General features: G+C 35.4%; 1 long non-coding RNA gene across 1 annotated transcript; it reads right to left on the bottom strand.

The window, feature by feature from the left end:
- LOC105463575 (uncharacterized) lies at positions 1–24,691 on the bottom strand. Its single transcript, XR_003013924.2, has 2 exons — positions 24,443–24,691; positions 1–658 (listed from the first exon to the last, which is right to left on the bottom strand). It is a non-coding gene; the product is annotated as an uncharacterized lncRNA (long non-coding RNA).
- Positions 24,692–26,562: the final 1,871 nt, after the last annotated feature.

Below are 26,562 nucleotides of genomic sequence, written 5' to 3'. Positions count from 1 at the left end.
GTTTTTATTTTTTGTTTAGTTTTGTTTTTTTCCCCAAATCACAAATTTAGTTTTAGATCAATTTGGACCCTGGCATTTCATAAGTCAAAGGCATCCAGCAGAGATGGATTTTTAGAGAGATTCAGAAAATGCTTGAAGGCTATGGACAAGCATGCTTAAGCTTAACATTCCATATTAGGCCAAACAACTTTCCAAACTCTACCAATTCAGGTCACCAAAGAAACAGCATATACAAATTATGACAAATTATGACAAGGAGGGTTTTGTAAAGGATAACATACAAATTTTAAAACACAAGGAAAAGTGCAAAAGATGGCACAGTACCCTACAGTTAGTAAGAGTGGAGCACCATTGCTACCCAATGGTTCGAACAGGAAAAGGGTCTGTTTGAAGACTGAAAAGTCTTTGTGGAAAGTTCATCTTAAGGAGTTGAAATCTTCTTAAGATGAACATAGTCAAGAGATTCAACTGGATCCTGGCTGGATTACAAGGATGGAAAAATAGTAATAAGGACTATTACTTCATTCTCCTTTTCCAGTGTATTGCCTGACCCCCCAATGGCTATCCACCAGAAACCTGAAAGAAGAAACCTCTTCATGTAGTCCATTATGTCATCTTTCTGGGACATGATACAGGTAGAGAGATGAGAAGTGGGGGCCTGGGGAGAGAGAAGAAGAAAACATTCAGCATGTAAATCAGAAGACAAAGTCATCCTTTCATAATGAACATGTAACTATTTAGAACTAAGTTGTGAGATGTGTCAATTCTGATAGTTTTTCTGAAGAAGAAAATTAATTTGGAAAAGACAGAGCTACTTAAAGGTACCAAGTATCCATTGCATATCAGCTGTTTAGTATATTTTAGGAGCTAAGCTAGCAAATTTTGGAGTTAAACTGTCTGGGTTTGAATCCTACATCAACTCTTGATTTGTGTGACACTGCACAAATTATTTAGCTTCTCTGTACATCAATTCCTTCATCTCCTTAGTGAGAGTATTAGAGGTCCTAATTCAGACAAGTGTTTTGAGCATTTAAGATGATAAGTGTAAATGCCATATGCAGAATTAAAAGCAATCTCAAAAGTAGCAGCTACTATTATCATGATAATTTTTAGGCACATTAGCAATAAGAAGAGTGAGTACAAGGGATGAACTCTACCAATCCAGAATCTTGATGCTTTCTCCTCTTGATTTCCTGTAAGCTATTTTAGGCTGTAGAATCATTGCAGGTGAAGATACAATGCCGAACCCAGCTAGGTTCATCACTAGCTTCTTGAAAACTCTTGGTACAAATTGGAATTAACAGAGACTTGTTGGAATTTTCTTTCCACAGAAGGTGTTAATGACAGGCACAGCTGAAGTCAAGATGGGTCTATTTCTGCTGAGTGTAAGCTCCCTGGAAGAGTAATCAGCAAGAATCTGCAAATTCACCCCTATAATGGTTTTGATGAGAACACTGTCCTGTATCCCCCTTCTGGAATCAGATGGTGCCATTTTTCATATTCTGAAAGGAGCACCACAAGAGGTCAATGCAGAAACAACATCCCCTCATAAATCTTTGCTCTTTTATGCACTTAATCAAAAGAAGCCTGGAGAACAGGCAGATTATCTGTGCATGGTTTACTTCATGGGTTATAAGGTTTGTGAAAAAAAATTACCCGCTCACAAATTGCAGGCTCTCCAAAGCACCTGCTGGCTGTCACGTCCTCCTGAAGAGGTAAGCATATTTGTCATTGTGCAGGGTGCTTGCCAAGTATGCCTTTTATAAGCACTGCTTTAAAAACTAGACTCTCTTACAAGAAAGAGGCAGAGATTTGAATGAAATATGTTTCCAATATCTTGATTTTCTGACTGGCTTGATTTTATAATATAATCCAGTATTATAGGAAAATTAATATTTCCACAGCTGTGTGTTATGTAACCAAGGTCGACCTTGGTAAGATTCCAGAATAACTTTTATTCTTATTAATCCAGACTAATACGATCAGAACAGACTATACAATAAACCATAACTGCGCAGTGACTTGTACTGCCTATGATTCCCCATATCTCACCATAGCACTAATAGGTTTTCTGTAAAGCAAAACAACTTATTTACGTGTCCTACAACAGTATCCCATAAAGATGTACTTTTGGTTTGCAAAATTATTCATTTATATCTTAGAATTGTTAAATGGTGAATGTATTAGTTTGTGAGGGCTGCCATAACAAAATACCACAAACTTTGTGGGTTCAATGATAGAAATTAATTTCCTCACAGTTCTGAAGGCTAGAGGTAAGTCTAAGATCAAATGTTACCAAGTTTGTTTATTTTACGATCTCTCTGCTTAATGGGTAGAGGATGTCTTTATGCCTTCCTGATACTATTTACTCTCAATTACTTCTTTAAATACCTTATCTCCAAATAGTCACATTTTCATGTACTAGGGGTTAGAACATCCATGTACAAATTTTGGATAGACATAGTCCCCTAAACAGTCAGCATAACAGTTAACCATCATATGAAGTGTTTAAAATATACTCTTGAGAACAACAATATCAAACTTCATATCAGTAAGTTGGCCAGAATTGAATTTATGAATCATAAAACACAATGTGTCCAATACCATTTTGAATCTTTGCATTGTCTGTTCTCTCTGACTGGAATGCTTCTCCCAGGATAGTTTCAGGCTCACTCCCTTACCTCTCTAAGCCTTTATCACTGTCCTCTTTTCAGTGATGCATTCCTTGACTTATAATTAAACACTCTGCCTCATATTCTCCATCATTCTTTCCTTCTCTAATGTTCTACAAAGCAATTATTGCCTACTAAATCCCTACCACTTGACTTATGTTTCCTATTGTTCCTCACTATCAATTAAACTTTAAGTTCTGTGGACATAAGGGTTTTTGTCTTATACATTTACTATAGTACCCCTGACATTTTACATATAATAGGAGATTAGTAAATATTTGGTAAGTTAAAGTAAAATGGTTTCATAAATAGCATGGCTTTCTATTACGTAAGAATAAAGATTAATTTATTCTCCTTAATTTAGTTTTCTAAAAACTAGTGCTGATTTAATATTATATGTATGGTCTTTTTGAGGCTTAAATGTATCTAAGTTTCAAATTTCCAGATTTCTTCAGCAAGCAAAAACATTGTGCCAACATGACGCTAAAAATTCCAAGCACACTCATTTGAAGCAGATACTGATTTAAAGCACCTCTTCAAGTACCCTGGAGTGTAGAAGAAGAATGTGACAATGACTGTAATTTTTGTGAAGAGTAATATTGAGGATTAAAACTGGGGTCAATAACTAGATAGATGAGATGAGGCTGGTTGAGATGAGAAATTAATTCCAGATTAACAATTCAGGGTTAGACTGCTTGATGCACAATGATGCCATTCTAAGTTATTAAACAAGGTAATGGCTTGAGAAATGAACAAAATGAATATAACATGAACCCAAGAAGGTAAAGACAGAGAAATGGAGATTTTGGAGCAATGAACATTTATATTAGCTGTCCTATTTTAGGTTACTTAGGAGATTTTTTGATTTGCATAGGAAGAACTGAAAAGGTGAGAGGTTGAGCTTGGCCATCCATCTTTGGTTTTTGAGTAGTGTCAGACTCAGTGAATACTTCATCATAGTTTAATAATATAAAAGGAAATATTTATCTTTCATAAAACCATGTATTTAATAAGTGTGATTAGATTATATTTGATATATGAATTCAAGTTACAAAGTCAGCAGCTTAGTTTTATGGAAAGATGAAAGCAGATTTGGAGTCCTGAATTCTACACCTAATACTAGCACATTCTAATTGTACAATTTTTTGAGGTCTCAACATGGGTTACATAGAAGTTCTAATAAAATGGGATACAATTTGTGTGTGTGTGTATGTTTCTCTCATTATTATTTTCTACTGAACTTTAGTGAAACCCTTTTACTTATCTCTTTGTGACAAATAAGGCCATTTAAAGAGGACATAAAGAGGAGATTTTGAGGAGCTCTTTTATTTCCTCCCTTAACTCTTCTGTGTCTAGAGACAGAAAGATTAAAGAAAAGGCACTAGTATCTCTTTATTCAAAAGGTCACAGATATAAAACCGTCCTTGTTGCTCCTAGATACTTCTCTAATTCTTGTCAATATGTGTCCTCCTTGTATCAAGCATCCAAATACAGGACCTCACTGGGGCACATGTATGAATTATTTGGAGGGTCTTAAGGTGGTTCATCTCACAGTCTCTTCCCGCTGGTGTCTGCTCACCAAGTGGAAAGCCCCTCTTGAAATAAATGTTCGCAGGATAGTTTTAACCCAATTACCTTCCAATACATCAATGGAATGCACTGTCATTCCCATGTAAAAAACTGGGATCCCCCTAACTCTCATTCACTGCACCCCCAAATACGGGGCAAATCAACAGTACTGTTGCTTACATTATTATAAGTTATGGAACATATTTTTTGAACTTTCTTCTCATTTGGTTTGAACGTAGACAATGAAGCTTCTTTCTTTCACCAAGAAATGGCAGAACATCACCTCTCATTACAAATCTTAAACTCATAAGAATATGGCTGATTCCTTACTAAGAAATAATTTACCATAAATTCCTGAAGATTAAGTTTCTGGACCCCTTATTTACAAAGGTCCTGAGATAAGATCTAGAATTATATTCACATAGTTACTGAATTTATAAAATATGCAAATAGTAAAAGTATTTGTATATTTGTAAGTGGGACTCCAAAACTATATGAATTCCGGTCTCATAAATCCTGGATCCATCGAACGTCCTACTCTAACTTCTCTCTGTGCTAGTTTTATGCTCTGATACACTTGTGAAAGATGCACTTGGACATCAGTCTTCAACTGTAGGTGTCCTTAGAATTTAAGAACCTAGGCCTGGTCACGGTGGCTCATGCCTGTAATCCCAGCACTTTGGGAGGCCAAGGCGAGTGGATCATTTGCAGGAGAATCACTGGAACCTAGGAGGTGGAGGTTGCAGTGAGCCAAGATCACGCCACTGCACTCCAGACTGGGTGACAGAGCGAGACTCCATCTCAAAAAAAAAAAAAAAAAAAAAAAAAAAGAATGTATGAATGTTTAGGATTAATCAGGTCCCAGTGCAGACTCAGGTATCAATTATGAAGCAATAAGAAAAGTTCCACTTAACCTCAGTTTCAACAATCTTGTCTCTAATATTACTGAATGTTAGATTTTTATTTCAAAAATTATGAAATTGGTTAGATGACCTCTGGGATAACTCTAGTTCTGACAGTTCGAGGTAGAAAAGCAGGGTCTCATGTGTGCAGTAGTGTGAATCAATATTCATTGATGCCTCAGCAACTTAACAGGAAACGGGATGATGCTTTCTTGACCCCTTCCATGTTTCCTCAGTCTATCAAGCCTCTTCTCATTTCTTTTTCTGATCTAACTTGAACCTCATGATCAATATCCCAAATGACATTATCATCAGCATCCTTGTTTGCCTTGTTTTCTATTCTTTCTTTCTTGGTTAAATTTAATAGCATCTAGCTCCAGATGACTGATTCCACATCCCTGCTCCTAAACTGAAGCAAGTTACCTCCTGGTACCCAAGGTAGTTGTTAATAGCATAAATATTTATGTCACATAGACCTGGGTTTAAATTTTGCCTATGCTGCATGTAGTTGTTTGACATTGGAAAGCAAATTATCTCCAGGATTTCCAGTTTCTTTTATTCTAAAACAATAACACCTACCTCAAATGGTTGTGATGACAGTAACACGCTAGTATCTGCACAGGACTTAGTTCGGTACATTGCACAAAATAAACATTCAATAAAATTTAGCCTGAAATGCTAAATGCCACCATATATGTGAATTATAACATCGACCGAGCTTTGAAAGCTTCTCTAGTGTTTAATTTTTAATTCTAGAACTTTCCTTTATCCTATGACATTGTTAAAAAAAAAAGTCCTCCCATCTCTGCACATTTTCTACTAACCAGTGGTCTTCTAATTCTCAACAAAGAATCTTTATTTGTACTTCACTGAGAAAATAGACATAATTAAGCAAAACATAATTAGTTCCCCCACCCCTCCTAAGACATTTATATCTTCACGATTCTTATCTTTTCTTCTAGTATCAAAGGACAAATTTTTCTTAGATAACTTTTCTCTTGAAATCTGTCTTTATCTGCTTTAAAACACTTATCTGTCTATTGTTTGCTCTGTCATATGTATTTTCAATTTTACTTTCTACTCACTCCCTATAGCTTATAAAGTTTTAATTTTTGCTATCACTACTACTTACCTTTCCTTCAATTACCTTGAATTATTTATGTAATTAAAAATCTATGCAAGTTGTGACAATACCAAAATACAATAGTGAAGTGAGAATCCCTAGAGGCTTGAAGACACATATGTTAAGAAACCTGTGGTAGTTTTACAACAGCTACATCGTTTTTGATACTCCTCATTTTAAGAGGTAGAGCCTAACTACTTTTTCCACTGAGTGTGGACTGAAATTATTGGCTGGCCTCTAATAGAATCAAGTGTGAAGTGGTCTTTTGTCATTTTAGAGACTTGATTATAGAAGACATCTCTCTTTCTCTCTCTTCCCCTCTCTCTCGTTACTTGCTCTAGGGGAGGCTGGATGTTGTGGCATGAGCATTCTTAACAAAGGCTCACATTTAAAGGAAGTGAGGCTATGGAGAGGTTTTTGTGGTGAGAAATCAAGGCCTCCTGCCAAAACAATGTAAACTTTCCATCCTAATCAAGTCTTCCAATGACACTCGGCCCTGATGACATAATCACTGCAACTTCATGAGAACCTAAGCCAAAGGGACTCAGCAAAATCTTTCTGAATTCCTGGCCCACAGAAATGGTCAGAAAATTTTTGTTTTTATTTTAGCCAACAAATGTTGGGATTCTATAAAATATATCATCTTGGGATTCTATATAATATATCAACTTGGGATTATGTATAATATATCACCTAATAAGTTACTAAGGTGCTAATACTTAGTACCCATGATCATTACATTCCTTACTGTTATTATCGCAAAAACAAGTTTTAAATTTGACTTGGTTCAAACTGATCCATGATTGATAATTTACAGTTCTAGGTATAAATGAACATTTATCAATTTTTTGGTTGCCTGTGAAACTTTTTTATATATTTTAAAATATATATAAATATAGGTATGTATATTTATGGAGTACATGAGATATTTTGATTCAGGTATACAATGAATAATAATAGCATCAGGATAAATGAGGTATCCATCACCTCAAGCATTTATAGTTCCTTTGTGTTACAAGCATTTCAATTATATTATTTTAGTTACTGGAAAATGTACAGCAAATTATTGTTGGCCATAGTCATCCTGTTGTGCTATCAAATATTAAATCTTACTTAATCTGTCTAACTAAATTTTTGTTCCCATCAACTACGCCCACATCCCTGCCCCACCAGTACCCTTCCAAGTATCTGGTAACCATCATTCTACTTTCTATCTCCATGAGTTCTATTGCTTTAATATTTAGCTCCCACAAATGAGTAAGAACATGCAAAGTTTAGTTTTCTGTGCCTGGCTTATTTCACTTAACGTAATGTCTCATAATTCCATCCATGTTGTTGCAAATGACAGGATCTCATTCTTTTTTATGGCTGAATTTCACTCCGTTATGCATATGTACCACATTTTCTTTATCTATTTATCTGTTGATTAATACTTACATTGCTTCCAAATCTTGGATATTGTGACTAGTGCTGCTATAAACACGGGAGTGTAGATATCTCTTTGATTTCTTTTCTTCCTCTTTTTTTTTTTTTTTTTCCTGAGACCGAGCCTTGCTGTCACCCAGAGCTGGAGTGCAATTGTGCGATCTTGACTCACTGCAACCTTCACCTCCCGGGTTCGAGCAATTCTCTTGCCTCAGCCTCCTGCGTAGCTGGGATTATAGGTGTGTGCCACCACGCCCGACTAGTTTTTATATTTTTAGTAGAGACGGGGTTTCACCATGTCTCTACAACCAGACTGGTCCTGAATTCCTGAATTCCTGCTCTGCCTACCTTGGCCTCCCAAAATGCTGGGATTACAGACGTGAGCCACCATGCCCAGGCTGAATTCTTTTATTTTGGGTATATACTGAGCAGTGGGATTGCTAGATCTTATGGATCTTCTACTTTTAGCTTTTTAAGGAACTGTCATACTGGTGTCCATAGTGACTGTACTAAGATATATTTCCATCAAGAGTGTGCAAGGGTTCTCTTTTCTCCGCATCCCTGCCAGCATCCTCTTTTGCCTGTCTTTTGGATAAAAACTACTTTAATTGGGTGAAATGACGTCTCATTGTAGTTTTGATTTGCATTTCTTTGATAATCAGTGATTTTTTCAATCATACCTGTTTGCCATGTGTATGTCTTCTTTTGAGGAGTGTCTTCAGATACTTTACCCATTTTCTGATTAGATTATTAGATTTTTTTTTCCTATAGAGCTGTTTTTACTCTGTATATAATCCATTCTGGTTATTGATCTCTTGTCAGATGGATAGTTCACAAATATTTTGTCTCTTTCTGTGGATTGTCTCCTCACTTTGCTGATTATTTCTTTCGGTGTGCAGAAGCTTTTTAACTTGTTGTGACTCTCATTTGTCCATTTTTGCTTTGGTTGCTGTGCTTGTGGGTGTTACTCAAGAACGCTTTGCCCTCTCCAATGTCCTGGAGAGTTTCCTCAATGTTTTCTTTTTGTAGGTTCATAGTTTAAGGTTTTAGATTTAATTGTTTAATTCATTTTGATTTGATTTTTATATATGATGAGAGACAGGAGTCTAGTTTCCCTATTTTGCATATGGATCTCCAGTTTCCCCAGCACCATTTACTGAAGAGACTATCTTTTCCCCAGTGTGTGTCCTTGGCACCTTTGTCACAGATGAATTCACTGTAGGTGTGTGGATTTGTTTCTGGGTTGTCTATTCTGTTCCATTGTCTATGTGTCTGTTTTTATTCCAGGACCATGCCATTTTGGTTACTATAGCTCTGTAGTATAATTTAAAGTTAGGTAATGTGATTCTTCCAGTTTTGTTCTTTTTGTTTAAAATAGCTTTGGCTATTCTGAATCTTTTGTGATTTCATATAAATGTTAGGATTGTTTTTCTTATTTCTGTGAAGAATGCCATTGGTATTTTGATAGGCATTGTATTGAATCTGTACATTTCTTTGGGTAGTATGCACATTTTAACAATATTGATTTCTAGTTTTATTTCATTGTGGTTAGAGAAAATACTTTATACATTTTTGAATTTTTAAGACTTGTGGTTTATTATATGGTCTATCCTTGAAAATGATCCATATTCTGAGGAGAAGAATGTGTGTTCTGAAGCTGTTCTGTAAATATCTATTAAGTCCATTTGGTCTGTAGTGAAGATTGAGTCAGATGTTTCTTTGTTTATTTTCTGTCCAATGCTGAAAGTGGCATGTTAGATTCTCTAGCTATTATTGTATTGGGGTCTATCTCTCCCTTTAGCTGTGATAATATTTGCCTTATATATCTGGGTACTCCAAAGTTTGGTGCATATATACATATGTATACATATATATGGACACACATATATATGTATACATATAGATACACACATATATATATGTATACCTATATATATACAAACATATATTCACCAACAAGGTGAAACTCCTTCTCTACTAAAAATACAAAAAAAATTAGCCAGGTGTGGTGGCAGGCTCCAGTAGTCTCAACTACTTGGGAGGCTGAGACAGGAGAATTGCTTGAACCTGGGAGGTGGAGGCTGCAGTGAGCTGAGATCGTGCCACTGCCAAGATTGTACCACTGCACTCCAGGCTAGGTCATGGAATAAGACTCTGTCTCAAAAAAAAAAAAGGGTGTATATATACACACATACATATGTATATGTGTATATATGTGTAGATGTGTGTGTGTGTGTATATATGTAGGCTGGTCTCGAACTCCCGACCTCAGGTGATCCACCCGCCTCGTCCTCCCAAAGTGCTGGGATTACAAATGGGAGCCACCATATCTGGCCAGGTGCATATACTCATATAATTGTTATATCCTCTTGCTGAATTGACCTCTTTATTTGTTTTTTTTTTTTCTCTTTTTATAGTTTTTGTCTTGAAACCTATTTTGTCTGATATAAGTATAGCTACTCCTGATGATTTTGGTTTTTATTTGCATAACATGTATTTTTCCATGCCTTTATTTTCAGTCTATAAGTATGGTCTAGGTAAAGAAAGAGAGATAGAGACAAAAAAATGGAAAACAAATTAAATGAAGAAGTAACATGGGGATGCTTTTTCACAAAGGGCGGTCAAGGTAAACCTCCATAGTGAGGCATCATTTGAACAGATAAGAGAATAAAAATAAACTAACATCGGAGAAAAGAGCATTGCAGGAGCAGCAGTGGAAAAGTTTCTCATGTGGGAACAGTTGCTCTGGCAGATTTAAGCAAGATCAAAGATGACAAGGCCAGTGAAGCTGTGCCAGTCATGAATGAGTGCCAGGAGAGAAGATCAAATGGAGTGATAGCGTAGGGCCAGATCTTGGGGTCTTGTAGTAAGAACTTTACACATTCTTCTCCATGTCATGGGAATTCATTGGAAGTTTTTATTTTTATTGCTTAAATGTAAATGAAATAACATATTTTAATTTAAAAATAATCATGTTGAATGCTGTATGGAGAACAGGCAGACTTTTTGGAAGTATGCACAAGAATGGAAGCAGAAAACAGCTAAAAGATCATTGCAATCGTCTTATTGAAAATGACAATACCTTGGCCCACAGTAGTAGGAGGAAGCAGTTGGACATGGAGCTTTAGTGAGGGTGAATTTAAGGATAAATGTCAGGCATTAATTCTTTAATCTCTAAATTTCCAAAATAGATCCTCATTAAAACTTATATTAACAGCAGGATATTATTCAATATTTATTTCCTAAATATTTATTTAATAATTACATAATATGTGTCAAACACTGCTAGATAATTGGGCTCCAGTGATAAACAATAACATAAACAACTTTTTATTTAAGAAGACTGCAGTCAACTAGAGGCTCTCACAAGAAGATACACTTCATATTTAATGTAGTATATTGTCCTGTGGTTAGAATACAAGAGGTGTTCCTTCAGGTTTTACAAAAAAAAAAAAAAAAAAAAAAAAAAAAAGAAAAAGAAACAATCGTCAACTCTATATTGGTGGGCTATCTAGATTTGTCAAAACAATTATTTCATGTTATATGACTGATTTAGATGAAATTTCATCTTCTTCAGAAAGGATATTTTGTAATATATCTTATACTTCTTTGTTCACATTATTTTTATGGATTGACTAAAGCTAAATCTAGTTAGTGTTTATAGATATTTTACTATTTTATTCCTGTACCTTGAACATATCTAGTATTTTTCTTTCCCCATATTTATGTGACATTTATAATTTGTTTTTTGCTATATTTAACACATTAAGTCAGGGGTTTGTGTATTTAATGTGTGCTTGGTTCTTTGTCCAAATTTTCAACATGTGTTTGATATTCTGTCTAATTCCAATGTGCCTAACTGATAGTCTTAATTTAAAAGTTTGGTGTAATTTAGACAGTTAATTTTATCTGCAGAAAGATGTTTCTCAAACTCACTTTCACTCCACCAAAACACCACCACCACCAACAACAACAAAGATAGCCTCACACTATCATGCTATGATAAGGTAAACTGTTTACAGTCAACTTAATGCCAAATAAAATCCTAACTGCACTTTTCTCCCATTTCTTTCTTTCTCTCTAATAATACACTTGAGGTTGCAATTCTGTGACCTGGGTTTACCCATACCATCTCAGCTTTAACCTTTGAAAAGCTTTGCAAACATCTCTAGAGGTGTTTATGAAGTCAGGAAACAGGCGTCTCTTCAATTTAAGAACATACATATATATATATTTACTCTGTTTCCAGATATTAAGGACATCCTGGAGAAATACACCGTCACAAATTTTTATGACTTATTTTCTAATTATTCTGAAAATAACTAAAATCATATTTCCCCGATTTCAGAATCAAACCCTCATGATCAGGAAAGACGACATATAAGTAAATCTACATACATTTGAATTTTATATATACAATGCCCAATTAGGACAAAGGTTTACTGTAATAACCTTAAGAAAGTATTCAAAAAGAAAACAGGAAAACTTCTATACTTTAATAATTATATATTGCAGATGATCCTCTGTTACCCCATAGATCACTTTCCAAATTAGCTTCTTTTCTCTCTGACCTACCATTTTCTACCCCTTATGAACAACACTTCTTGCCTTCCTACTGGTGGTGGCAACAGCTTTCCTTGATTATCTTTTTCGATTCTTCACTCAGCAATAACAGTAAATCCCTTTGTATTCAAATACTACCTTTATGACAGTTTGCAGAGTGCATTATTATAAATGCACCTTTACAAATATTTCTACTCAACTAGCGTGTAAACACCTTAAGGGAAAAACAGCTTTGCTTTGTTTTTTCTTAGTCACATATTATTTCATTCAACAAATATGTATAAAATGTCTTCAACCGTGTTTTATTAAAACTTACATGTTATACATCGAAGTGAAGGTTCAGAGAAAAATCAACCGGCAAAAGGAGATAATTCAGGGAAAAGGCATACAAATTTATTAACACACAGGGAAGAACCATACAATGATTACAATGATTACTAATAATCATTACCCCTAATAAAGTTCAGATGTTCATATGTTATCTTGAGGTTTTAGAAAGATTATGGGATTGGAAGACAGTAAATCAGGTTGTGGTGGCAACATAGGTTATGAGAGGGGAGAGAAAAGGAGGCTTGGCTGGAAAAGGTGCTCTCTTTATGTAGATAAAATCACACAGGTAGCAGCCCTCAGAGAGAATAGGTGGTGTTTCTTTGAGACCTTTAAAGGTGTCAGACTATCAGTTAATCTTTCCAAGAGAGGGTTTGAGAGAAAAATCTGGCTGCATCACTGCAGGTTTTCTTGAGATGCAAATCTCCCTTTGCAGGGGTAATTCTGTTGGCAGGCCATCTGAAGAGTCATCTCAAAATATGTCAAATACGCATGTTTTGCAGTAAAATACTTTGATTTATTTCACATAGATGGCAAAATATAATGTATTATTTTATCCACAAATAAAAATAAAAATATTTTTTCAGTTGATCTATGACCTACTATCAAATATAAAGTGTATTTTGTTTGTAAAGATATTCAACAAGTTTAAAAATATACACTTCAGAAGATAAATAATTTGATATATACCAAGTGTTGATTTGGTGGCCAAGTATGTATCAGTGAAAAAAAGAAATAAGTTCCCTGTCACATGGTGGGTACATTGCAGAAAGAAAAAAAGGCAAAAAAAATAAAAAAATAAAAAAAACTATACACATACATGAATACATTGTGTGTTAGAAATTTATATCTGCTATAAAAGTAGAAAAGAGAGGTGGTTATAACACGTAATAGTGTTAGAGTAGGTAGCCGGACACACATGAGCAGGGCAGGAGAGGGCCCCCACCCAGGAATGTCAAGCAACCATCAGGTGATAGTCAGGTGGTTGTTAAACTGTCTTTCCAAAATGATAATTAGTCACAGCCAGTGCCAGGGGAAGATTGTCTCCCAATAGAAAGAAAACACCTGGAGTTGGAGATCGGCTGCTTCCCAACAGGATCGCAGGAGTTGGACAAGCGAGCTCAAGCACATGCACTAAGAGGCAAAATGGCAGATGTATGATCTTCCTCTGGGGGCATTTGACCGGTAGAGGTAAATTGACCCTAGAGAGCATGAGCACAACCTCAGTTGCATGTGGCCACCATCCCAACTTGCAAACCGACACTTCAGATGCTGCAGTTGGGCAACAGTTACCCCAAGGGAAGAATCAAGGGAGGATTAAAAAAAAAACACCCTGGAGTGATATCAGTGTATAAAACCCCAAGTTAAAAGCTAAGTTCTGAGAGAACATGGATCTCTCAGATTGCCCGCTTGGCTAACTTTCAAGTGTACTTTGCTTTCTTTCACTCCTGCTCTAAGACTATTTAATAAACTCTCACTCCTTTTCCAAAAGTCTCCTTGCTCCTTCCCTCTACCTTAAACCTACTTCTGCACCTCAGACAAGTTTTTTCCCCCAAGGAAGCAAGGATCAAGTTTGCCGCAGAGTGCTACAAATTCACTGCTGGTAACAACAGAGTTGTTAGGATGGAATAATTGCAATAATGACATATGAGCAAAGACTAAAAGTAAGTGGGTTTTCTATGCAGATATTTTGTGGTTGATCACTTTGATAAAGGGGGATGGGCAAGGAAGTGCTGGCAAGTAAAGGACAGGGTCTCTGACAAGGGCTCTAGCATCTGACCTGTCCCCACAGACCTAAGTGAGAACAGGCACTCCTGTTTTCACACCCAAAGGTTGCATTTTCCAAGACCACACTAGCCTGCCAGGCCCCCTATCATGTGCCCATATAAACCTGAGACCTTAGTGAGCACACACACACGCAGTTGAACGCCAAGATCAGCAGGCCAGAAGACCAGCGATGGCAAAACAACACAGTAGAGAAAGAGAGAAGAAGAGGGACATCTGGACACCAAGAGGAGTTCAGCCATTGTGGACAGAGAAGAGTCCAGCTGCTGGACTACCTGACTCCAACGGAACACCACCTTCCCACTCCATCCTCCTTCCCACTCCCCATCCATCTCACTGAGAGCCACCTCAACTGCTCAATAAAACCTTATGCCCATCATTTGAATCCACATGTGATCTGATCCTTTCAGGACACTGGGTAAGAGCTTGGGATACAGAAGACTGTCACAGTGGTCCCCCTACCTTGCTATAAGGCAGAGGGTTCATTGAGCTGATTAATACACAAGCTGCCTGAAGATGGCAAATCTGAAAGATGGTCACTTGGAATTCAGGAGTCAGACACCACCCCTAGGTGCTGCTGTGGGCTGGAACCCAAAAGCACTTGCCTGGACTCTGTACCTGCCTGTCTGAATGCTTCCCGTAGGGGTTTGAGCTGCAGAGCAACCAAGCAGGCAATCCACACTCCTGTCACACTTCCTGCAAGGAGAATCAGTTAACTCTCCCGTATCAACTTCAGGCAGAAATGAAGAGCTTGTGCAAATATCCTGAGGCAAGGGTGTGCCTGGGATGTTTGAGAAAAAGCAGGGAAACCAATAATGTCTGGAAGTGTGAGCAAAAGAAAAGAAAAAGGGAATGAGGTAAGAAAGATCAGGAGTCGGGAGTCAGATTATACCAGATCTTATAGGCCATCAAAATGACTTTGTTCTTTTGCAAACAACTCCATTTGAGCAAAATAACATATTCTCACTTCTAGCAGAGCATAATTCTGGCTGGAATTTTATTTTTTTTAAGTGGAAGGTTATGGTAGTTTAGATATAAATGGTGGTGAAGGAAACAAAAGTATTTACCCAAGAATATTTGAAATATTTCAAATATTTCTGAAAGAAACACCATCTGTTCTTTATGAGGGTTGCTACCTGTGATGTTTCATCTACATAACAAGACCACCTTTGCTAGCCAGGCCTCGTCTTCTCTTCTTCTCATAACCTATTTTGTCAACATAACCACTTTTGCCATGCTCCAAGCCACTATTCCTTCTGTACTCTCAAGAAGATATGAAAGTGTCAACTATTTGGCAATTTTAGGGAGATCTTACATTTTGTAAGACTCCCATACCCACGAATACATTTATATGCCTTTTCTTTTATTAATTTACCTTTTGTCTGTTGATTTTCAGTGAACCTTCAGAGGGCAAAGGGGAAGTTTTCCCTTGGCTTCCACAGTGGTGAGAATGAGTCAGACTCTGAATATAATTTGAAAGGAAAGATGGCAGGATTTCCTAACAGATTGGATGCAAAGCTATAAGAAAAAGTAAAGAGTCAAGGAATGTACCTCTGACAATTTTGACCTGAGTACCTAAAAGCATAGAGTTTCCCTCAACTGAAATAAGAAGGTTAGAAATAAAGGAAGTTTTTGAGAAGCCAGGAGTTTGATTTTGGACATATTGATTCAAAGAGTATCATAGATTCTGTCAACTGAAGAATCACAAGGTTCAAAAATTTGAAAAGAAGAGGTTTATTTCTCATAAAGGTTTGCAGCCTGCATGCTGGTCATCCTTCAGTTTGGGAAGCACAGCCTCTGGCAAAAGCTGAGATCAAGTACTTTGAAGGAGGAAAGGATATGTTGAATGTGGTGGCTGAATTACATATTTAATAAACTATACCAGCAGTCATAAATATTTATGAAAGGAGAAATATGTGCATGAATAATTGAGCCTCATGTCTTTTCATGGGTTGCATGTTCAATAAAATGCCAGTGAAGCCATCCTCAAAGGGTTGACAAGAATTGCTTGCTGGGTTCTGGGTGGAAATTTATTTATAATTAAGCATTAATTAAGCTTCATTTTGGCCCACTTCCTTATAACCAAAAGTCACACAGCACTAGATACTGACCAGTTGTTTCTCCATTATTCCCATAGATAGGGTCACTGATGTAATAATCATGAGGCTTTTTGTTTAAGAATTGCTTAAGATGTTCTTTAGATCTTGAATTCTGGTGGAATGACTGACGTCAACCAGGTCAAAGACCCTGACAGAGGAACTAAATCAGCATGAGAATGCAATATCTTAATTTCCCCATCCCAAGACTTCATCCTCTTCACCCTGCACTCTGATCAATCTGTAATTCCAACACTTCAGCCCACTCCAAGATTCCAACACTTCAGCCCACTCTAAAACTCGTAAACACAAACTCCTCAAAGAGACAGATTTGAGGTTTCCTCTCATTTTCTCATTTGACTGTCTTACAATTATTATTCTTTCTCTGCTGTGTAACCCCAGAAAATCTGAGACAGGTCTCAGTGAACTTAAAAAGTTCATTGTGCCAAGGTTGGGGATGTGCACCCATGACACAGACTCAGGAAGTCCTGATGACAAGTGCCCAATTTGGTCGTGCCACTGCTTGATTTTATACATTTTAGGGAGACGTGAGATATCAATCAATATATGTAAGAAGCACATTGGTTCTGTCCAGAAAGGCATAGACAACTCAAAGCAGGGAGGGGTCTTCAGGTCACAGGCAGGTGAGAGACAAATTGTTGCATCATTTTGAGTTTCTGATAAGCCTTTCCAAAGGAAGAAATCAAAATGTGCATCCATCTCAGTGAGCAGAGGGATGACTTTGAATAGAATGGGAGTAAGGTTTGCCCTGAGCAGTTTCCAGCTTGAGCTTTCCTTTTAGCTTAGTGATTTGGGGGGCCCAAGATATTTTCCTTTCACAGCTACAATCCTTGATGTCTTAGTATAGTGACTTTGCTGTACATCAGGCAAACAATGGATTACAGTAGCATTAACATGATCTAAGGGTAAAGTTTTTGATCAAAAAGTGAAACCAAGGGCATAAAATCCCTCACTGTGCATCCTCCATAAGATGGTCAAAACTGGCCTGGAGTTAGTGGTCAGTTTTTAGGATTGGATGCGTTGTATAATTGGTGAACTGTTATGTCAAAACTGCAAGGAGGGAGGGGGAGTCTTGTCATGGCCTCAGATGATTGGCTAAACGTGTTAAAGGAATGAGTCATCCACTTTTTGTTTTCCAGAGATGGTTTTTACTTCCTCCATAGGAAGGAAGGAATTCTGGTTAAAGAGTAATAGAGAAAGAGGTATACTGAGGCATGTCCAACCTTGTGTTCCATCTCGGCCAGGAACTCAGTTTTCATGTTTTCTCTTGGGTCCCCTTCAGTTAAAGGAGATTTGTTCAGTTGGTTGAGTGGCTAAGATTTTATTTTTACTTCTCAACTCCAAATGGAAATATTGCATAAACAGTTAGATATGTGACTAGAATTTAGGATAGTAGTCTAGGTTTGTAGACTACTATCCTAAACAATAAAATTTATATAAATTTTATTTTATTGTTATCAGCACGTAACTAGTACTCAAGGTCATGACAGTTGGTGATATTAAAGGGAGGATAGACAGATCAGAGAAGAAAACCAAAGCATGAGTCCTTGCATACTCCAACAGTGAGAGTCTACGCAAGAGTGGAAAATTCAGCAAAGAAATCAGAGAAGGACTGTACAGCAAAGTAAGAGGAAAACCAAATGTGCGGGGTGACCTGGAGCCAAATGTGTAACTTCAGACCCAGTAGACCAAACATTCCATAGTAAAAGCTCAATAAATACTAAGGGAGTAAATTGTTGTCTATCCATTGACTATTTTCTGCCTTGTGGATAGCTTATTCTGTCATCCAATTACAGTACAGAATGAAGATGTCTGTACTTCTACTATACATTTATCCATCTCTAAAACACACAGAGTGCAAGTATGAGATCCATAGCAGGCCCTTCATAGAAGTGAGTTAGGTATAGGAGGATGTGCTATACATAAATTTATAGAGGACACACTATATATGTAAGTGTGTGTGTGTATATATATATGTGAACTTTTGTTAAACGTGATATTTATGGTTAGCTCTGTTAAGTTTTTCTTGGTAAGAAAGTTGACTTTATTGCTCAAAGTGATGTTTGGAGATTAGAAATAGAATAAATTGTTGTTTATTTTATATATTTGCCATTTAATGAGAGGGAAGTATATTCATTCAGGCAAAACACTAACCTGTGTAATTGCTTTCAGCTTTTTGTTTCATTTTGTTTTGTTTTGTTTGGCTATATAAATTCTAGTTCTAGCTATGCCCATGAAAAAGAATTAAATGGTCTGGTTGAACATTTACCACCCTGATGACAAATGGTGCTTTAGGTTTAGCATTTCAATTTTGGTGCTATGGATAGGAATGTAATAAATCAAATATGTATGTGCTGTTCATATTTGACGAAGCCTATTCAGGAGGGACATGGGGAAAAAACACATATTTTATGAGGAGAAAAGCCTAGATAAAAAATCCTAGTCATATAATTTACTGCAGTTTAGAGTTTTCTACTGCTATTAATGGGCCATCCTCTATTAGATGGTATATTGAGATAGTATTAGACAGGTGACTAGAAGAGAAGGATTTATGAAACCAGCTAAGGAGAGATAAAACGTGGGTTACAATGAAGACATATACATGAGAGAAATTGAGGAGTAGATAGAAATAACATTAGAAAATATATCAAGGTCAAGCAACTCATATTGTGGAATTGAGTGAATCAAGCCAGCTGATCTGTAACTGTCTCAATATTACAGAGACTATTGTAGTGACAAATCAGGACAAACCATTCAAAACATATCATTATATTTGTTTTATAAAAGTAAAAAGTAAATATATGACTACGTAATAGATTATATATGTATGTATATATGTATAATATAATCTAGTTAAAAATATTTTAAATGAAAGGCTAGAAAAGTATGAGTGACTCCAAATAATTATAATAAAAGAGTAGTCATGGCCGGGCGCGGTGGCTCAAGCCTGTAATCCTAGCACTTTGGGAGGCCGAGACGGGCGGATCACGAGGTCAGGAGATCGAGACCATCCTGGCTAACACGGTGAAACCCCGTCTCTACTAAAAATACAAGAAAATTAGCCGGGCGAGGTGGCAGGCGCCTGTAGTCCCAGCTACTCGGGAGGCTGAGGCAGGAGAATGGCGTGAACCCGGGGGGCGGAGCTTGCAGTGAGCCGAGATCGCGCCACTGCACTCCAGCCTAGGGCACAGAGCAAGACTCCGTCTCAAAAAAAAAAAAAAAAAAGAGTAGTCATCATTCAAATCAGTAAAAAAACTTCATATTTTATATTAGTAAGTAATTATGGAGAGTTAGTGTTGAAGACCAAATATTTCAGATTTGTTCATAATAATCTTCTTAATGGTTACCAAATCTTTCATCTTTCATCTTTCTACCCCTTCTACCATTAGATATAATGGATTGATTTTACATAAAATATGACTTTAAATAGGTGATTACTCTTTGCCATTTTTGCTATTTTAAATAATTTAATGAATCCACATAAATAAATCATAATATATTTCGGCATGGCATTGAAAGCTGACACCATTTGTCTCTATTCCACAGGTTAATCATTTACTACTCTTCAGTGAGATTGTTTGCATCCAGGACATGGCTTGAAGCTTTCCTTCTCATTACAGACTCTTGGTTTTTTTATACCTTAAACTTCTCTTCAACTAACTTGGCTTCCATCCCCACATTCCTGTGATGCTGCTTTAATTTTGCTTCTTCCGATTCAAGTCCCACCTCCTCTCTGAGGACTTTCTAGTCTACTGAATCACATAAGTAAAATCTCATCTCTGTAATTGGATACAAATATTTTCTTGGAAATTGATGATTGTTTTGCTTATTTATATTAGCCACAAAGCCCAAATATTGTTAACTTGCAAGGAATGTAGTTAATAATGACGAATTCATTCAAATTTTATGCCGAAAAGACTAATTAACTAAAGTAGATGTTTCATAACCAAAAATATTAGTATAGTTGCTTAGTCAATTAATTTATTAAAAACGGAATTATTATTTACTTATATTAGTTATAAAACCTATAAATACCTAAAACATTTAAATTTAACACAAAGTGTGAAATGCACATCTGTCAACCAATTATTTTTAAGATAGCATTAAAATCTATAAACGTTTAAAGTTCTGAGCTGTCTTCCTTGCATAAATGACGATCTAATGTGTGAATTTCAGCTTGAGTTTCTTCAGGGTGAACCGAAATTTAAGACAGTTGCTAAAAAATGTGATTGCAGAATGTCCACAGATTTTTGTGATTTCCTCCCATTTTTTACAATTTTTGCCTATTTTCAGCATATTTTCTTTTCCTCTTATCTTCATCAAATTTATCCTAACTTTAATTCAACTTTGTTTTTCTACAAGCATCAACACTTTTTCACACTCATATTTCATCTGAACATGCGTACTTAATTATTGCAATGACAATGTTAACGGAAATGAATAGGTTTGGAAATGAATAAAAAATGATAATTATTTAGCAAAGATTCAATTTAAATGGTACAAACACACTGGCCTTTTAGCCAAGACTTCAGTATGCAATGGGCATTCTTCTACATAATTAACTAATTAAAGAGTTGATTAAATAAAGGTCAGTTAAGACTTTTTATGATAAAACAAATACAGACGCTTCTTGACTTGTAATGTTGTTACATCCTGATAAACTCATTATACATTGAAAAATTTGTAAGTGAAAAATGTGTTTAAAACACCTAACCTATTGAACATCATAGCTTAATCTAACTTACCTTACTTTAGCTTACGGTTTGGCAAAATCATCCAATACAAAGCCTACTTCATAATAAAGTGTTTGATATCTCATGTAAATTTTGGATAAGGTACTGAACGTGAAAAATGAAATGGTTGTGTAGGTACTCGAAGTAGTTTCTACTGAATGTGTATTGCTTTGCACTACTATAAAATCTTATTCACCTTGATTTGTTCCTTTTGGATTCGAAAAAGGTGCTTCCTATCAGTTCTGACTCCCTATTCCATTTCTGCTCTCTCTCCTAACGGAGTCTAATCATAGTAACGGCAATGGTAAGGGCAATCTAAGACGCCAAATTCTACAATGTCCCTGATCTTAAAACAGGTTACAAAGAATATGGAAACAATAAGCTTCAGTATTTCCCCAGTTCTAACTTTCCTCACAGACTGACAAATAAATTTGGTGATATAATACAGTTATACAACCAAATGAAGTTAGTAGGACAAAGTCAGTCTTACATGATTACTATGAGTACATTAGCTTAAGTTAATCTTTTTGAGAATTTCCCAATTTTTTTACTTCATGATAACCCCCTCTCAAAGTTCTAAGACCTTCTCCCAGGGTAAAATTAGCTACTAGACCCTAAGTATCTCTCCTTGTAATTATAGTTTACTTCCTCCTGGGAGTATGTGTGTCCTCTTTTTCTCATCATAAAGCCATTGCAATGGGGAGAGAGCCTCATTGCTTGAACAATTGAGAATTCTACCTGTTCAATTCCGCCACAGTAAATGTTCTACTCAGTTTGATCCAATACAGCTCTGTCTAAGGCTCAATTAAATTGTATGGCCATTTTGTCTGATTTCCACAAGGTGTCAGAGATCTGTGATTTATTAATTCACTGATTTCATAAATACATTTCTACAAATATGATGGTTAATTTTGTGTCAATTTCACTGGGTCACAAGAGGCCCAGATATTTGGCCAGACATTACTCTCATGTCTCTGTGTTTTTGGATGTGATTAACATTTCATTGGAAAAATAAGTAAGGCAGATTGCCCTCCCCAGTGTGTGTGGGCCTCATTCAAATTGTTGAAAGCCTTAATAGAGAAAAAAAGGCTGAGAGAATTGTTTCTGCCTGACAGCCTTTGAACTATGACATTTACTTTTTTTCTGTCATGATTCAAACTAAAATATCATCTCTTAATGCATCTCAAGCCTGCTGGACTCCAGACTGGAAGCGTACCATCAGCTCTCCTGATTCTCAGGCCTTTGGACTTGGCCTGGAACTCCACCAATGGCTCTCCTGGGTCTCCAGCTTGCTGACTCACCCTGCAGATCTTAGGACTTGCCAGCCCATAATTGCTTGAGCCAATTCTTTACAATAAATCTCTCTCTCTCTCTCTTTAAATATATATTATAATAATTAAATATATATTAATTAATAATGTTCAACATATATTGGGTTTATCAGGATGTAACAACAGTAGTCAGATTTTATACATATAATATAAAACCTCTGTTTATAAAAATTTATTTGTATATTTATATATGTAATAAAATATATACACATATATTTTAAATATATATATGTGAGTATATAAAACATGTTTGTTGTGTTTCCCTAAGCAACACTAAACAGTAAAACTAAGCCTTTTTATCTTTCCTCTTTCAGAGGCAACATCTTCCTCTTTTGCTATTATTCATACAGCTTAATTGATAAGCTGTGTACTCCTATATACGTTAGCCTCTTCAGATCAATGTCGAAGTTGGACTATTTCACTCTGGTTTTCTTTATGCCCCAATAATACTCTCCAATCATTGAAATGCCTTCCTCGATCTCATGCATTCAAACACATAAGCAGGTCTTATTCTGCTTAGGTTCTTAGTCCAGGTTACTGGATCAACACATCTTAATCCCGATAGGCACCCAAGCTCATACTTGTTTGATTTTGTTTTAATGTCACATAATGGTGAATTAGGAAAAGAACTTGTAATGATTCAACATTTAGTTAGCAAGTGCTCTAAAGTGGTAAACACGTGTACTATAATATGTGAAATTTGTGAATAATTTGATAAAGCAAGCCATTTTTTTCTTATTATTTAGAATGTTTATAAAATAAATAAAAAGCATTTAATGCATCTATATATGATGTAAGAAGAGGTGGTTTGTATAATTTTAGAAAATGATAATTTGTCTAGAAAAAAATTCTAATACGGCCACTTATCCCCTCGGAATGTTAGAACACCCTACATTACATGGAAAACCTTTTATTTGACACCAACAGTCAAAGTAGATAAGAACCAAAACCTTAGTGTCTCACTGAAATGATGATATATGCAGCAGATACTTAATAATAAAGTGCTAATCAACTTTGTAGCAATGTGAACACACGTGCAAATCTCTGGGAAACGCTGGGGTTTCTCACACAGAAAGGTGTCTTCCTCAGCTACAATAGAATGCATGTTGGTTCAGCATACAATTTTCCATTCTAAAAATTCCAATGTAAATATCAGAAAAATCAGGTTTAAGATTTCACGTTCTTAAATACATTGCAGTTCAGTATCTTTCACCTACTTGTACGTGGGCCATGGGTATTTTCTAATCTCCCGTGTCTGTTTTTAAATCAGCAAAAAGACTCACAAGTCACAAGTCACTGTTTCGGCAGTTCTAACTTTGTCTTAGAGAAAGAAGTAAATCATCAATATGTCCAACTCCTAATTAGCACCAAATGAACTTGCCATATATTCTGTTCTTTCCATGAAAAAAGAAATTTACCAGAGTGAATGTGACATGGACACCACTGCAGGAAATGAGAAAGATTGTGTTATGTAAAATAAAGCAATGTTTCTAATATTTATAATTGAATGAAGATGAATTTAGAATTTCATGAAATTGAACATAAAAATACAGCTGCTAAGAAACAGGAATGTTAGCTCATAAATAATAAATAATAAATAAATCTTGGGTACTTCAAATAAATTTCTCTTATTGGAAGATCATTTTATGAACACAATTGTTGCATTATCTTCAACATAAGGTTTAAGAAATAGTCACTAAAAGTTCACTGAATGCTAGATAGGATATTAAGCACTATGTATAGAAAGATATATTACACATGTCACTAGTCACTGTGATGCCAGGAGTCTATGGGGGAGAGCGATATATGCAAATACATATACATTATATACAGTAATATTCTCAAGTATGAGGTATTAAAGCAACTATGAGAACAATGAGAATAAAATGACTCACCTAGGAGTATTAATGATCACATCCTAGAGTCTAGAAGAATCAGTAGGTAATTCCCAAGCAAACAATGTTAGGGTAAGCTTTTCAGAAGGAAAGAATATTATATAAATAGGCATGAGGACATTCAACATCATGATTCATTTAGGTAAATACAAAGAGTTCAGTGTGGATAGACTGACAATCATGAACCACCAAAATAGAGAGGTGGCAGAAGAAAATTGCACAAGCCAAAACGTGAAGTGCCTTGTATTCCATGACATCGATTCTGGCCTGTATCCTAGATGTATCCATAACAGAATTTTAAGCAAAGTGGTCATAACAAAAGTCAGATTTATATTTCATTCTGGCTGAAACATAGAGACTGGACTGAAAGATGTAAGCAAGGGATACCTGTGCTCAATTAAGGATATTATCTATTTAAGTGATACTTCTTTCCAACATTTCTTAATCTTTACCATTTGCCAGACACTTCACATATATTAGCTCATTACATCCCCATCAGAGATGTATGAGTTAATTACCATTATCCCACTCCTGTGTGAGAAAAAAGAGTTGTATAAAGTTAAATGAGATTTTAAGAATAATACACATAAGAGTAGGAATGACTTTAACTTCTATTGTACTCTTTTTATACTCCAACAAAAATCAAAGAGAAAATATTCATGTTTGTTAGCTTTTATGTAAGCTCATATTCAACATGAATCTATCTGTGCAAAACCAAACTTACGAGGAAGATCTTCTTTATTTTATTTGGCATGGCTCAGAGAGAAAAAAATGTTTTCTCTTTTAACAAATTTGATTTCTAATGATTTTATTTAAATAAATGACCTAATATATGCAATTATATATAATGTATACATACAAATATGTATAGATTTACATATATGTAAATATTACTGCCACCACCACTACCTTCACCATCACATGTAACAAGACAAACCTCATGATGTTCTGCAACAAATAAAAATGGTAGGAGTGGATAAGATTTCAACAAGGGAATTTAGCAATGATTATTTTAAATATGACTAAAATAGCCCTATTCAGCTCTATGACATGACTATTGTTCAATGGAATTTTTAAAAATTGGGTTATTATAAACAAATTTCTACGTAAACTCTCTCTGAGTAATATTCTGCATTCTTACTTTGTAAAACGACTTTCGTTTTATTTAACATCTGAATCAAAATTTTTTTCTTGTTTATTTTAAAAACGTTAGATGGAAAATGAAATTCTAATACTGCCTTCAAAACTGATTTTTTAAAAAAAATTAACATAAAATTACTAAGTAATGGCCAAATTAACACAAATCAGATTTCATTACATGGCATTAGCAGCTAATTTATTGAAATCATTATGTCTGCTGTTAGAAAGAGCCATATGCCAACTCCAGAAATAACAAGCTTCAGAATCAGGGTCATTGCCTTCATATTTGCCTATGTGAATACATTAATTGATCTCATGTGCATATTAAAATTAAAACTGCATTTTTCTTGAATATTCCCTATGAAGTTTGTTTAGCATTATGTTACTAAGACAAATATTTATTTCTAGGCAATTTCTTTTGCATATGTAAATTGACTTACATAAATCATTATTAGTTACATGTTTTCCTATTTTCTTTATATATCAAGTGTGATATTTTCTTTTTTAGAAATGAATTATTTTATGCTTGCTTCTATCTTTATCCTCTATGCAATGACAAGTGTAATAATTCAGCAGTTAATTCTGATATGCTTAACTTACCCCAAGGTAGAATGACATAAATTATTAATAGCTAATCAAAAAATATACTGACTACTAAATTGTTCTAAATTTATCAAGTTAAAAAACATATTTTAAATATTTTTCCCAAGAATTTTTAATAAAGTTTGTTGCTGCTAATATTAAAGTTTAAAGAGTGGTATAATAGAGGTTACTAGATCCATATTGGTTTTATTATAAATTTTATTGTTTAATTATATGGCACCTGCAGTATGTATCACAAAAATCTTGAACCCACAAATTACATACAAGACTAAGTTTGATACTACGTGTGCAAGAAAACTAAGTAATAAAGGTAAATTGATATGTCACTGTGTATAGCTAAAGTTTACTACTTGTATTATGTGATACTGAACTAAATT

The sequence above is a fragment of the Macaca nemestrina genome, chromosome 3 (genome assembly GCF_043159975.1).
Source record: "Macaca nemestrina isolate mMacNem1 chromosome 3, mMacNem.hap1, whole genome shotgun sequence".
Taxonomy (NCBI): Eukaryota; Metazoa; Chordata; class Mammalia; order Primates; family Cercopithecidae; genus Macaca; species Macaca nemestrina.
This window is presented reverse-complemented; position numbering and strand designations above follow the sequence as displayed.